Source organism: Bactrocera oleae, chromosome 4, assembly GCF_042242935.1.
Source record: "Bactrocera oleae isolate idBacOlea1 chromosome 4, idBacOlea1, whole genome shotgun sequence".
Taxonomy (NCBI): Eukaryota; Metazoa; Arthropoda; class Insecta; order Diptera; family Tephritidae; genus Bactrocera; species Bactrocera oleae.
Genome location: NC_091538.1, coordinates 21,862,279 through 21,877,256, shown reverse-complemented (window position 1 = coordinate 21,877,256; position 14,978 = coordinate 21,862,279). Strand labels below are relative to the sequence as shown.

The following is a 14,978-nucleotide window of genomic DNA, read 5'->3' as shown; positions in this document are numbered from 1 at the left end:
ACATCCTTCGCACACCTAAGAACTGTACAAGGTGTTGTTTACAATACTTATCAAGCAGCATGCAAAGCTATGGGGCTCTTGGAAGACGATTCTCACTGGGAAAACACATTATCAGAAGCAGCTGTTTGTAGTTTAGCTACATCACTAAGATATTTATTTGCCGTCATGGTAGCGTTTTGTTAAGTAACTGATTCTGCTAATCTACGAAATAAATTTCAAGAAAATATGAGTGATATTCTGATTCAGCGACGGGGAGACTTAAACTCAGATGATGTACAATATGATCAAAACATATATGACGAAGCATTATTTGAATTGAAAAAAGTAGTGCAATAACTTTCGGGTAAATCGATCAAGGATTTTAGGCCACCGATGCCAGCTAATAGTACTAACTTAGATTTAACTAACAGTGTCGAATACACATGGACGGGCTACTTCCAGAGATGCTGCTAAAAGTTGGCAATGGAGAGTTAATACAAAGGGAGGGAAGGATTAACCTAGAAAACATTTGTGTTTTGGTAATCAACAATGTCTATCCTGACATTGATAACATAAGTTATAAGGTTATATCTTAGTTTAAAGAAAGAGCGATTCTGTCACCAACTAATGAACAATTAGACAAGGTGAATAACTTGATTCTTTCAAAGATTGATTCGCCGTCGAAAATATACTACTCGGTCGATACTGTTCTCGATTTGTAAGAAGCTGTTCATTTTCCCACATAATTTCTAAATTCTTTAAATCCGTCAGGACTCCCTCCGCACAAAATGGTGTTGAAAGCAGGTTGTCCTCTTAATTTATTGAGAAAACTGAATCAACCTAAACTTTGCAATGGCACGCGTTTGCTGGTAAAATCACTGACAACTTTCATAATAGAGTGCACAATACTCACAGGATGTGGTACCGGAGAAGATGTATTGATTCCCCGAATCCCTCTGATACCATTGGATTTACCCTTTCAATTTAAACGTTTACAGTTTCCGGTAAAGAAATGTTTTGAAATAACCATTAATAAATTGCAGGACCAAACCTTCAACGTTACAGGCTTAGATTTGAGCGTTGACTGTGACTTGGCCAACTGTATGTCGCCCTTTCAAGCGTAAACTCTAGAGAAAACATGTTTGTATTGTCTAATGACAAGAAAGCTGTGAACGTTGTATATAAAGACATTCTGTAATATATTAATTGTTGTAAAAATAAAATAAATGGGTAACAATTTAAAAAGTATATAAATAAAAATGTAGTGTATGAATTTAGATATTCCAAAGATAGCAGGAAATCTTCATGACATAGGGAAAGGGGAATTGTTTTACTCCAAATTTAACGTTGCGGGCCACGGGCAGTAATGAATAAATCAAAACTACTGGATCAATTTGAATAAGTGAGTGACATAGGCTATATATTTTATACCCGTGCGGAGCGGGCCTCTATGTTTTTATATACAACGTTCACAGTTTTTCTGTAGTGTGTATTAGGTTTGTCTTTGCTACCTAATAGGTTGAATGTACATATCTCACAAACCATACGAGCTATCGCTTAAAGGGCGATAACTTGCTAAATAACTACGTCAGAAGCATACAATTTTACAAGTAAGATGGCACTTAAGAGGAAGGCGTTGTAAAAATTCAACAAGGGACGTGGCAACGCCCACCTTTAGGTGTAATCTTAGAAACTACTCACCCAATTTCAACAAAATTTAGTGTGTAACATTACGTTTGTATCCTTATATCATGGGCGAAATCGAGAGCCAATGACGTTACTGATATAAAGATTTGCACACAATAAATGGATAACATCGTTTCCCTTTTTTTCCCATATACCTAATATACAATAAGTATTTGGGAACTTCGGTTGACTTTATACCGCATCTATTGATCAATATGTAAGAAATCTTAACGAAATTCTACATGAAACCCTTGCCTTTACATCGACAGGCATTCCTGCTTGTTCAATTTACTAACGAATTTATTTTGGTTTCATCGCCAAGGAAACAATTACGCCATTTGTTTCTATCCTGCTGTCCATAACAATTTTGTTATCCTTATTTTTTTTAGGACGGTTTTATCTTTTATTATTATATGTAACAACAAAAACAACGGTAATGTATTCAAATAACTAAGAATGCATATATTAATTTTGAATGAATTTATATTAATACAGATTGTGAATTATAATCTAAACTAGTTAGGACCTTTAGACAATACTTTATAATAAAATAGATAATGCTTTTAACGTCACATCAGAAACCAAAGCAAAGTATTTTGATAAAAAAAACTTTTATAAATGTGATTTTGTACATATCCACGTGATATCGGATATGCTAAGAATAAGTTAACCAATTAAACATTTCTTCCCATCCAGTACAAATACAATATTCATGGCGGTGGTAACAAGAGTGTGGTTTAGTGGGGGAGAGCATGCACATACCACAGATATTGCGTGCAGCTTATGGTGTAATGTCTGGTGAGCGTTTTTGGCACAATTGCCACTTTCTTGTTTGATGCGATTCGTTGTCGTTTGTGCGAACTGTTGCAGCTGTCCAAACTTGGAATTAACAGAAAAAGGCTTCCACCCCCAGCACATAACCATGTATTGGGGTGATTTGTTGTTGTTGTATCTGTGAGTTTTTTACGAGTTTGTAACATGTGACGCCGACAACTGCTGCGACGAACTCTCAGCCACAGTTATCAAAACAACTGCAGTAGAATCTTTTTGATGGCCAATGGAGGGTACGATGATGAGCTTCACTGGCATGGAATTTCTCTGAATACTTCATTGGGAGACGTTTAACAAGTATCGGTCAGCGTCAGCTGCAAAAAATTATGTATGGTTGGTGTCCCAGAGCATGGTTTACAGTCAAAAGCAGACATAGAGGTCTTCCCTCCAAAAAATGGAATTTTAATAAAATAATGTAAATACGGGGATAGAAAGAAATTTCTAAAGTGAAAAAACCATATATCAAACAAAAACCAATAAGAATACTCTCATATATCATAAATTTTCAAAATTCAATTTTTTTCAATATATCAATTTGTAATACACTTATCTACCTACCCAAGAAATTTCATTGTCATCATTATCTTACTTAACTAAATCACCGTTAGGTCTACTTTTGTGTTAATTGCGTCCTCTGCCTTCTGAACATTTGCCATTTTTCGAGTTGTGACTTTTAGGTATTTAGTGTGCGATATAAGCAACTTCACTCTGTGTGTGCTTTTGTGTGAAGAGCTGATATTGACGAAATGATATTTTTCAAACGATAGCACTATACTGTTGATAAAAGATTTCTTCCTGTTTCACTCAACAATTCTTATAGTTGAGTAAACCTCAGAAGTTTTTGTGACTTTGGTCAGACAACAATTGGCCAGAGTATTAACATGACTTAAGTCTATGTTTTTTATACATCATATCTACATTATAGAAGAAAACAGCACATATGTGGGTAGATATACCTGAAGTGGGATTTTTTTAATGAAGTAGTTATAACAATTACAATAAAATGTACAATTATGTAGAGAAGTTTGGCAGTTCGATTGAAATTTTAGTTGATATTAGCCCTCGCCAGTACCGGTCTACCATGCACTTCCTTCCCGAACCCATTACGGCTGTTATTGTATAATTAATGTTGTCATAATTTCTCAACTACTGCTATGTGACGTTCACATACATTTCTGTACATTTGCTGCTCCTGCTCCACCACTCCCGCACTCCAGCATAAAAGCGTGTTGTCGTCGAACACGTGCTGTTGTGGTAAAGGTGGTCGGCGAGGTATACACGTGTTTCGCACTCGCGACAGCCAACGCATTAACATACGCACATATAGATGTATGTGTGTATATGCCAATGTATGTGTATGCATGCGAATGCTGGTGCGTGTGCGCAAACATTTTCGCACCCTCTCACTTGTTTTCAGGTGAAACGAGGTTTATATTGGTTGTGTGAAGGGGATATTACATGTTTCGTTAATGTGCTTCCAACATGTTCGACAAATTGTGGATGCCGCATATGCGCCGAACAGAATTTATAGTTGCAGCATCTGCCAAAAACGCTTATGAACGAATATAAATTTTAGCGAAAAATTGAAACATTGGCAAACACAATTTTCAATCAATTACAGCGTTTTGTATAAAACTGAGCGTAATGTGGTTTAAATGAGCGCAACAAAATACCATATGTATGTCCCAATATCGATTAATACTTTCCACACAAATGTAAAATATAGACGATTTATACATTTTAACTGCAATGAGCATTTAGGCATTTCCCAGCTTAAAAAATATATTCTAAAACTGAAGAAATAATTAAAGTAGACACTTAATTATCAAAGAAAGGTTTAACCAAATCTTGTTCAATCAAAGACCAACGCGACTCGAGTTATAGCTGTACACGGTTTAATCCTTAGTATGGCAAGTCATCTTTTGAATAAGCTATATATTTTTTATCATTATATAAATATATGGTATATCGTATCTCTCTAAATGATGTAGGCATATGTTCGTTTTAAAGAAAGATAGTTTTTCTTTGGAGAAATCTAGTGTTATTATTTGACATAGCTGACATTGGCGATACGCCTCAGCACCTCATCGATCAAATTTTGGACACAACAGGTACTGAATGCCACTTACTACAGAGATATTAACACCTTAAAAGACTCCGTCCCAGTGCATGATTATCGAGTACCCTCATGACACTAACCTCCTCTTTGTAAAACTGCTCTCTCTGGTAAAACTGCTGCGATTTCGAACTTGAAACGTCTCTATAACTTATTATTATTATCGCTGTTAAAAGTTTTCATTTTTAGAGATAGTAACATGGATGAAAATTATACCATGCATGGTACAAAAGCTTAAACAAATATGCCAGCTGACTATTGCGGTGCCACGCCTTGAATTCGGATTATTGTGTGCAATCTATTCGAATGGCTGTCGATTCAGTATTTAAAAAAAGGAACGTGTGGTATATCTCATAAAAAAGTTGTCTTGGAATTAATGCATGCTTTCTCAACGGATATGAAGCTACCAGCCTATTAAAGATTTGACGACAGGAACGTGCGGACGAATTAGTGTTTGTCGGGCCCTCAACTCGGCTACAGCAGACACTATACTTGGTCACACTTTTGATGCATAATTACGTCTCAACAACAACATTCTTATGCATACATGTGAAAATATGTATACACTTATGGGGTATGTACTATTTATGTATGAAGCGTATCCTTCCTGTTCTTGTACTTTTACTTAATACTTTATGCTGCTACAACACTTATGAATGCATTTCAGCAACAGGAGCTGTTTCTTTTCAACAAGTCCAATACAAACAAAATAACAGCTGTTAAAAAACTCCAAAAACAACATCATAGTCATTATTTCATAGGTTTAAGTAGTGCGGGGAAGAGTTTCCATAAGAATTTACCACCCAAAAAGCTTTGCATCTGACAGTTTCATAATTAAGTATTCAAAATCTTAAATAACTAAAATTTTGCAACGCTTCATGCGCCCCATTGCTTCCGGCCTAGTTACTACCCTTCCGTAACACTTTTCCCATCTGCTCCAATAATCCATCTGCAGGCAATAACATGCATCTTCGTCGAAATGGTTTCATGTCACGTTGTTTCTTTGGCAGTTTGACGATCTTGCATTCCTTGTGGCTTGAATTTTTCAGTTCCACAGGCAAATAACCTTTTGTTTGTAGTTTTCAATATCCACAGAGTATTTGAACTTTATGGAGACTCCAGTTATATACCAAATAAATTTATAGCTATAAAAGAAATGAAACCATTCGAGGAGGAATAAGTTTTTGATATCCTAAGTTCTGAAAGTGCTTTCCATTCATTATATCCTCAAATGCATCTCTGGACGGCTGAATACATTGTTATTATTCGATAAATCATCGATAAATCAAATTCCTTTAATGATATTGGTTTCACAATAACACTTTCTTAATGCGAACAAATAAGCCAGGATTAATTATTATCCCACTTGCAAACTCGGAAATAGTTCGAAAAGTTTGCTGGAATATATTATAAATTCTTAACTACCTTCGTTGTAAGATTAGCTTATGCTATTTTAGTCATGTATATTGATAATATTCGAAATATCCCTATAATAAATTAATATTCGAAATATTTCATATTCACTTTCAAGAGTTTGGAAAAACTTCATTTTAAACAATGTTGCATATGAATTCAATACTCGATATTCGATGAAACTGTGAATGGACTACAATCATATTTGATAATACAAGTATTATTAGCTTATAATATACGTAAGGGAATCACTTAGCTCCTTTACTACGTGTATATTTGCTATTGTTTATCATATATATTAACCCTGTGCTGTATCCACACCAATATCCCTAATTATACCCTGAGCAGGGTAAATTAAATTTGCCACGAAGTTTTTAACACCTAAAAGGATACGTCGGAGACTCAATAAAATAAATATATGTATAAGTGACCACCCCAAAGAAGCTGCATATGTCGGAACCGCCGATAACATATAGCTGCCATACAAACTGAACGATAACAAGTAAGGAAGGGCTACGATCTGTGTAACCGAACATTTTATATTCACGCAAAGATCAAGCCGAGAAAATAATTTCAGGTGTTGCCAGAACTTTATGTAAAAAAATCATTACTCAACGAAAGGATAAAGGGATTAAATCATATTCGGTATCTTATTAACTTACATTACCCATTGGCCTCTAAGGTCCACATATTCGGTATCCTGAAGCTTGAAAAGTTGGCTTTCGATTTATAAAACGTAAAGTGAAAGATATGAAATTTTAGATGGTGATATATGAGAAGTAGGGGCGGTTGTAACCCAATTTTGCCCGTTTTCACAACAAAACACCAGAAAAACAAATAATATCATGTACAAATTTGGTTGAAATTGGTTAAGTAGTTTCTGAGACATAGGATTTCACATTTGGATGACATTGCCACGACTTTGTCCAATTCCGACAACAGTTCCTATGGAACGCTTCCTTATCATAATGGGTGTAAAATTTTAAGTTTCTGACGCATTTACTTATTGAGTTATCACACTTTTAGTAGTTTTCAACATAACCGTTATATGGGCTTTATTCTTTTCATCTGCTTTAACGCATTTTCACCGTACATACCTGAAGAAGAAGCCGAGTGACTTCTTTTCAACAAGTTTGGTTGAAAGAGCTATAGCAGTTTAATATATGCATGAGCCCACTTTTTAAATATTTCCAGTCGAAAGATGCACTTCTCCACCACGATACCTTGTACAAAATATCGGTTGTGTATCTTTGTTTGGGTCTTTATATGTTTTCGCTTAACGGCACTTTGTGGGCGAACAATTGGTTTCAAATCAGACCTTTTATCTATAATATAATATGTCAGTTGTATAGCAGCACAAACTGACATAATGTTGATGCAATATGAACTTCGGTTTTATTATTACTCTCAAGAAAGGATACATTACCTTAAAAGTACTATTCGTGCTCTTTCGATATTTTAATTGATTTTTAATATTGAGAAGTGAAATAATCTGATGGAATTTAAAGTGATATCTTAAAATATAGGAGATAAATGAGGCTATAATACCGTTTGCTCATTTTCAAACTGTATTATAAGTTCTATACAAAATTTGTTCAAATTAATTAAGTAGTTACTGAAATATAAGATTGCTATATTTTCTATGTATATGTTCTATCTGTACCATTAATGCATCTGACGTTTATGTTTCCACTAACTTCTAGGGGATATAGCTTTATAAGCTTAGAAAATGTGCAAATTAATCCTATATAGGACGAAACGGCCTATTTCAAACCATAGATGCTCCTTCGAACTATGGCAATTTTTCAATTAACATGTGTACAAAGTTTTATCGAGATATCTCAATTTTTACAGAATTTTAGCACTAACGGACTGACGGGCGATCGACAAGAATGCGGAAATAAATTCGTCGCGTCATTCTGGTTATTATAATCTCTATAACTATGGCCAATACTTTTCGGTTTTCAGAAACAACCATACAGTTCACATAGAAAACCCTTTTGGATATTCGGAAAGTGCCCAATATATTACATTAATGTAACTTCGAACTTTACGCAGTGTTTTGCCAGTAACTAATGAAGTGGGAATAGTGTATTTTAAGCGATGGTGTAAGAAAGAGTTATAATTAGTCCCATCTATACAACAATGTATTGTCCAAATATGTTAAAATTGCAGTAATTAGCCATTTTTGCATCCTCTCATCAAAAGTGGTATTCTGACTCTCAAAAACCGTAAATAACACAGTAATGTTTAATGGGTTTGCTGTCTGGGTAAGCAGCAGCGGCATCTCTTCATTACGAAAAAGAATCCACAGACTCTTGGTGACCAGTACTACTGGTAGAACCAGAGTCGGAAATGAATTTAATGTTTTTTGTTTTTACCTAATTTCAGCAATTATGATGTCGGCTAGACTAGAGAACAGTGCCGGAGAGATCTGGCTTGTCTGGACAAGGTGGAGCCACCTACGGACCTGCTGAGGAGAGCTCTGGCAGAGGCCAAACGAAAAAGTGCGGGCGTAAAAATTGGTTCGGATGCTATCACCGTCTTGGGAAGCTCGAACATAAATGCGAAAGCCGAGTAACTTTTCGATTTTATATGATAGGGGAACTTCTCCACTTAGGCGGATTGCGCTCAGCAAACTTCCAAAATATAAAATGGGACCTGTATGACACGAAGTTTCAATCAGACACTTTTAATCGTGCCCGATAAGAACCCGATATCGAGGTCGAAACTAACAGAAATCAGATCTTCGGGTAGAAGAAATCATTTAAATGTTTTAAGTCCCCAAGCCTTGAAGATCTAACGCCTTCAACCTGTTGACAAAGTGAAATACCTAGGGCTTGATAGGAAGCTTTTATGGATGACAAATATTGAGGAGAAAGTAAGGCTTCGGTAGCATTATATTGTTATAGAGGAGCTATAGTGAAGAGATTGGGGCTGTCACCAAAGATGGTCTTCTGGCTTTACGAAATTGTAGTCAAGCCAATAATATTTTATGGTGTATTCGGCTGATGGAGGGCGTTCGAAAAGGCTACACTCGCTCAGAAGCTTAAATGAGCCAAACGTTGGCACGTGCATAAAGCTACTTCATGATCAGACTCGTTTGGACGTCAAGTTATAGCGGGACAGAGTTGAGAAGAGGAATGAGCTGGATCTCCGTTGTCATCATGCGTTTTATCACTAGACATATGGACCTTCCGTGCGTTTATACGGTAGAGCTAAAAATCTTGTCGGACACAAGTTGTCAAAGTTGCATGGAAGAAGGTGAGATGAAAACATCCACTGATTTTCTTCTCCATTTTCCAGCCTTTGCTAACGTTGAAACTTATTGGTAGTCTTACTTTCGGTAAACCGAGAGCATAGCCAAAATTGCCAATAGTCGCCTTAACAAATTTGTGACAAGCTCAAAGCGCTTTGTCGATTTATGAGGTTCTTATGATCAATTATATAGGAGTTCTAGATACTAACACGGACTGGCGTTCTAAGCTGTCCACGTGAGATCCCTGTTATTATCGATCTCTTAAACATACCTAAACTAAGCAGTTGTGGTGCACTAAGGAGAAGACCAACAATGGCATTCAATGCTATTCTGCGCGCCGAGATTATATATTAATCAACAGCATTAATTAACTTTCTTATCCGACGTAGGTTTCTGGCCACATCGGATTCGCCGAAAAGTGCAAAGCTGATGAGCTTTATAAAGAGGGCACTTTTACCCAGACTGGGAAGAAGTAATATTTTGTTGTTCTATGGTGCTAAAGTTTTGGATCTATGGACCATGAATCGGTAAGCGCTAGCTAACCAGAACTCGTTCAGTTGCAAAATCCTTCTGGCCTAGAGTGGGACGTTAGATATCCTCTGAACTACTTGTTTTTAGCAAAGTTCATCTTGCCGCAATTATATATGTTCTGACTAATAAGCTTATATCTAAATAATCTTTTCGGACTCTAATAGCCAAAACAGTAGAAGAAAGCGAGGTGAAATCATCTAGGTATTTCTTTTTCTACTCTCCAACTTTTTTTTGAGGTTAAAACGACTTGGTACCTAACCTAGTAATCTTCATACACGAAAGCTTTCTTCCAAAAATTAGCGAAATCGGTACATACCTTTTCTAACAATCATATTCCGAATTTGTAGAAATCCGGGTTTCGGTTGATTTAATACCAAAATGTATCTAAGTATCTGAATATGGAATAATAATTCGGTCAGTGTGACCGAATAGATTCCATTTAAATCTTAGTTTTAATAAAATATCTAAAATATACATATGTTATTAACAGACATAAACGCTTTAAAGTCTGATAGAAGGTCAAGGCGGTGATTTCCGCGTATATTGGGGCTGGGAGAAAATCTTGACTGATTGCATTAATTTCAAGTATATTTGATCACGTTTGCATTTTAGAAAGATAACTCACACACAGAGCCGTATATTCGGTATAGAATCTGCTAAAATAATGAAAATCTTTGTATATAGTATATTCACAGCATTAAATTAATGTATATGCAGTGTTAGTTCACCTAATGATTTAATTGGTGCCTGCATAGTGGACGCTGAAAGCCGAGTCGAGTGCAAAGCTGACGAATGCGAGAAAACAGATTCAAAACTATGCACCTACATTTTCATACGAAAATCACACAGACAGCGTAGAGTAGAAGCTGACCGAAACCGAAGCCGAATGTGATCAATGCGAGAAAACAGTGTTGAAGCGTTTTTCGGCTTCGGTTTCAATTGGTATGGTGGTCTCATATTTTTCTTACAAAGAATTACTATGAATGTGGTAGAACAATATTTAGAATACCCACTATTAATATTTTCAAGGGAAAACTTATGACGGGAACTCCCTTATCCATCATATTTTATTAAATACCCGCTATGAATATTTTCAAGGCCAAATTTATGAGGGGAATTTCCTGATCTAATTAATTACATATATTGTTATAAATAAAATGATATTCGAACTTAGTCCTGTGCGGTTAAAAGAAACTGTTACGAACCGGAAACAAAATAAGTCAAAATAAGGTTACTTTCTTAATATTTTAAATACAATAGAAAAAAATGCAATGTGTATGGGGCATATGAAGGTAAGTTTACAACAAATGAAGTTTGTTTTTGTACAAGATAAAAAACCCAACAGCTTCAATATTTGAATTTTTCACATTAATTTTGAGGTTAAGTGAAAAAGGTTTCAAACAAAAGTTTTAGATCTTTTTATTACCTACAACTTTGTGATAAATATTTTTCTATAGGACTCGTAGTTTTGCAGGAAATTGATATTTTATCTTTCGTTTCCAATGGGTTTCAACTTCATAGTAGAATTTCTTTCAAAGGTTTCTGCACTGGTCTAGTAGTGTTTTTGAGGGCAGTGATTTAATACACATATTTCAGATGAACATACTTAAAGCGACACGCATTTTTTAAAGATATTTATATCTTAGACACTTACTGAACATTTATCACTGTAGCAACATTTAGTAGTCTTATGAAAAAGCTGACGAAATTGTGTTCACATTTAAACCGGCCTTGAATCAACCTTTTTAAAATTTATTGAAGTGTCTTTCCGAATTCTAATTTGCACCAAGAATTTGACATATCCCTTAGAGCTAGTTTATGGTAAGTGGCATTTTGGTAATAACATTTGTTTTGAAATCTTTCCGTCAGTCCGTAATAGGAAGTCTCGTCTTGGAGGCTGAATTAGGGATGTCAAACTCGATTGTAATTCTACTCGAAAATCGATTTTTCTTATAAAATATATACAAATATATATAAATATATTTATTTCCAGTACTTATTATTTATATATTTACAACTAAATATTAGTTTTTTCAATATATTTATTAAAATGGCGCTTAGCGACGTGTGGATTTATTTTAAAACAGTAAACAATGCATCTAATATCCAGTGTAAAAAATGTGCAAAACAGTTGAAATATAATAACAGTGCGATTAAACATTTGAATAAAACACATAAAATCGATTTAACTGTTGCTAATTATAATCGCACTAGAACTAAGAGTAAGAAAAACAGCGTTGTAAATAGTGTGTTTTATTATTTAATAAATTTGAATTACCCGTTCATGGCATTGCGATTATATAAATAAATTTATTAATTGTAAAAATTATTAATCTTTTAAATTAAAATCTTTTTAAATTGAAAGTATCGATTCTTGTGCTCGACCAACAACACCCAACTTGTTGAAAAATTATTTTTAGTCACATTGGGTCAAAAAATATTATTTACTGAGTAGCTTATTTATATGAGTTGTTTTAATGATTGAATAAGACAGCTTTGTTGATTTCTTCACAATAAACATAGAGGTTTAAGAGCGTTGCATAAAGATGTCGAACTATCAAAGGCAGATACCGTTAGTAGCATAGAAGTTTTTTAGTTGGATAATTCCACGAAACACTAAAAGGAATCTGTAATCAGTATATTTATTATACACAAATGCAGTTTCAAACTAACGGTTGTTACTACATCAAGGCAGGCATTTGCTCTTTGACAGCTAGTAACGCGAGCCATTTGTGGTATTGATTTTCAGGTGGCACTGTGGATGCTGAAATAGTAAAACACGAAAAGCAAAGCCAAATTGTAATCAGCAACACCAGCAGCAGAGAAAATTGCACAACTGATTTTTTACTTGCTTTTCCTGTGTTCGCCGCTCTACAGAGAACAGCGGTGGCGAAACCAACCTGTCATTGCAGCTGACAGCGATCAGCACCCCAACATCTGCAACAATAACAAAAATAACAACATGATTAACAACGCCAACAGCGGCACAACAACAGCAAGAACAGTGAGAATATTTTCAATGCCCAGCTTTTTCACATTTTCAATGATGTGAAATGAAATTATTTAATTACTCAAGCTCAAGAATGACAGCAGCAGCGGGAGCAACAGCTTCAACAACAAGAACAGCTGACAACATTGCTGATTCAGCAATGCTACGCAATGAAAGCGAAGAACAAATGCTGCCAAGAGCAGAAATTTCAACTAGGACAAAGGGAAATGCAGACTGAATGATTTCGTTACGAGTAATGTTGTTGTGTTTTCCTCTCCCGTCAACGACAAATACCATACTTTTCTATTATAAATCTCTGGGTAGGGAATGCTTTAATCGAATATGGGAAGGGAATTATCAAAAATGGATAACTTAGCCCTAAGGTAGTGAATGCCACAAAGAATGCTTTTAATGGAAGATCAAATGAAATTGTTCCAAAAAAAAAAAAAAATACTAAGGATAAGAGAATCACCAAGTCCGGGTATAGTTTTGAGGTGTAAAAAATTATCATATACTAAGTTTTCAAATTCATCTTATTAGTGCTGTCCAAATATTCTGCTTCCATTTTATGGAGATATTTCGCATTTACACCATTATATGCCGTCTAAGGTCAATCAAAGTGAATTTATTCAAAATATTGGTAAAGTGAAAAAACTGTTTTCATCTAGTTTTGACTTCAAACCACTTTAACATATGTTCATTTACTATTCTCAACTACGCACAGTGGACGAAATGACCAATCTGGCATGGATTAATTAAAATTTTCAATTTTTAAATTGCGTTTTCTTTTTTTTAATATTCGATGGACAATACATTACTCCAACTCTTAACAATTTTTGTTTTGTTTTTTCTTTATATTCGCACAGCTGCAAGCTTTCAAAGTTGACGTATGGCGCGACAAGTGTATGCATACATTTTCCCGCCTTTTTTCGGAAACAAGTGAATATTTGGAAAATATATAACTATGTTAAATTTTTGGTGATATTAGTGTTTTAATTGAAAGAAGCAGGTATGTATTTTCGTAATAAACTGTTCCTGTGCATTTTGCGTATTTGTGGTCATGTTGATTCGGCCGTAAAGTCAATCTTTTAGATAATGTGCAATATTTTGTGTTCGCCGGTCTTCCATGGCGGTTAAGCTAATTCGTGCGGATTCGCGTTAGTGATTGTTTGTTTTGTTTATATTCTCTATTATGACTGTTGAATATGTAAAATTGTCTTCTAGTTTTTCGAAGATTTAAAGATTTTGCTCTTTTTAGTTAAAATTTCATGCTCAAAACGCACCCTGTTTTTAATCTGGCGCAATGAAATAGTACAAACAAAGAAGTTTTCCGCAGTTAAAAACTATGTTTTGAATGAAATTATTGGTGAAGGTTAATATCAAAACCGATGAAATCAATAAAATAAAAAAGCAATTACGAAATTTTGTGAGCAAACTGGTAGAAAAATGGAGAACTAGCCATGGAATATTAGCAGTATTTGATGAGCAAAAAAAAGGAGTGGTTGGAAGGAACTTTTATACTCTCTGACCCAAAAGTAAATATGTCACCTGGACGTCCAGTTTAATTTATGGAGCAGATGCAAGACGGACACTGAAGTACAAAAGGTTGGCGCAATTGTTGATGTAAATGCATGTAAAGAGTTGATGGTGGCCGCCAGCGTTAGTCTATACAACAAGGGAAATAGTAGTGCTTCGCAATTCGTTTCGATGGTTGGTTCTAATCCAGAAGTGTCATCAAAAATTTTAAAAATTGTCGAATGTGATACTGAAGTTCCTATTTCCTAACCCCACAATGGTTTCCGTAGCAACTGACGTAGACGTCAATTTGATTTGAAGGTTTAGCGTAATTTTGCGCACTATGGGCCTGTAGATATCCAGTCAATACGGAAGCTTTTCGCACTTACACATGGAAATCTAGAGACTGTTAGCACTGGTCCTGTATGCCTCCACCTGTCCGTGAAATTTTAATTCATGTAGCAGATATAATAGAAAATCTATGACTTTCAATTGGGATGATATTAGAGGAGTCTCTAGAGGCGCGCACAAAAGATTTTCGTTACTTCCGACAGCATCACACCCGAAAATTTTTTAGATTGACTAACATACAATGGAATCTCATCCAAATTTACGACATTATCAAAATTTGCAAAAATAAATATTAAATTGTAAGAAAA

General features: G+C 35.0%; 2 long non-coding RNA genes across 3 annotated transcripts; one reads left to right on the top strand and one right to left on the bottom strand.

Moving 5' to 3' along the window:
- Positions 1-11,521: 11,521 nt before the first annotated feature.
- LOC106619384 (uncharacterized) lies at positions 11,522-13,034 on the bottom strand. Of its 2 annotated transcripts, XR_001330794.3 has the most exons (4): positions 12,887-13,025; positions 12,664-12,752; positions 12,489-12,579; positions 11,522-12,431 (listed from the first exon to the last, which is right to left on the bottom strand). It is a non-coding gene; the product is annotated as an uncharacterized lncRNA (long non-coding RNA). The 2 variants fall into 2 exon arrangements; XR_004977805.2 differs by having other exon boundaries at positions 12,489-12,752; positions 12,887-13,034.
- A 399-nt stretch (positions 13,035-13,433) lies between these two features.
- LOC138856906 (uncharacterized) lies at positions 13,434-14,978 on the top strand. Its single transcript, XR_011395877.1, has 2 exons — positions 13,434-13,813; positions 14,063-14,978. It is a non-coding gene; the product is annotated as an uncharacterized lncRNA (long non-coding RNA).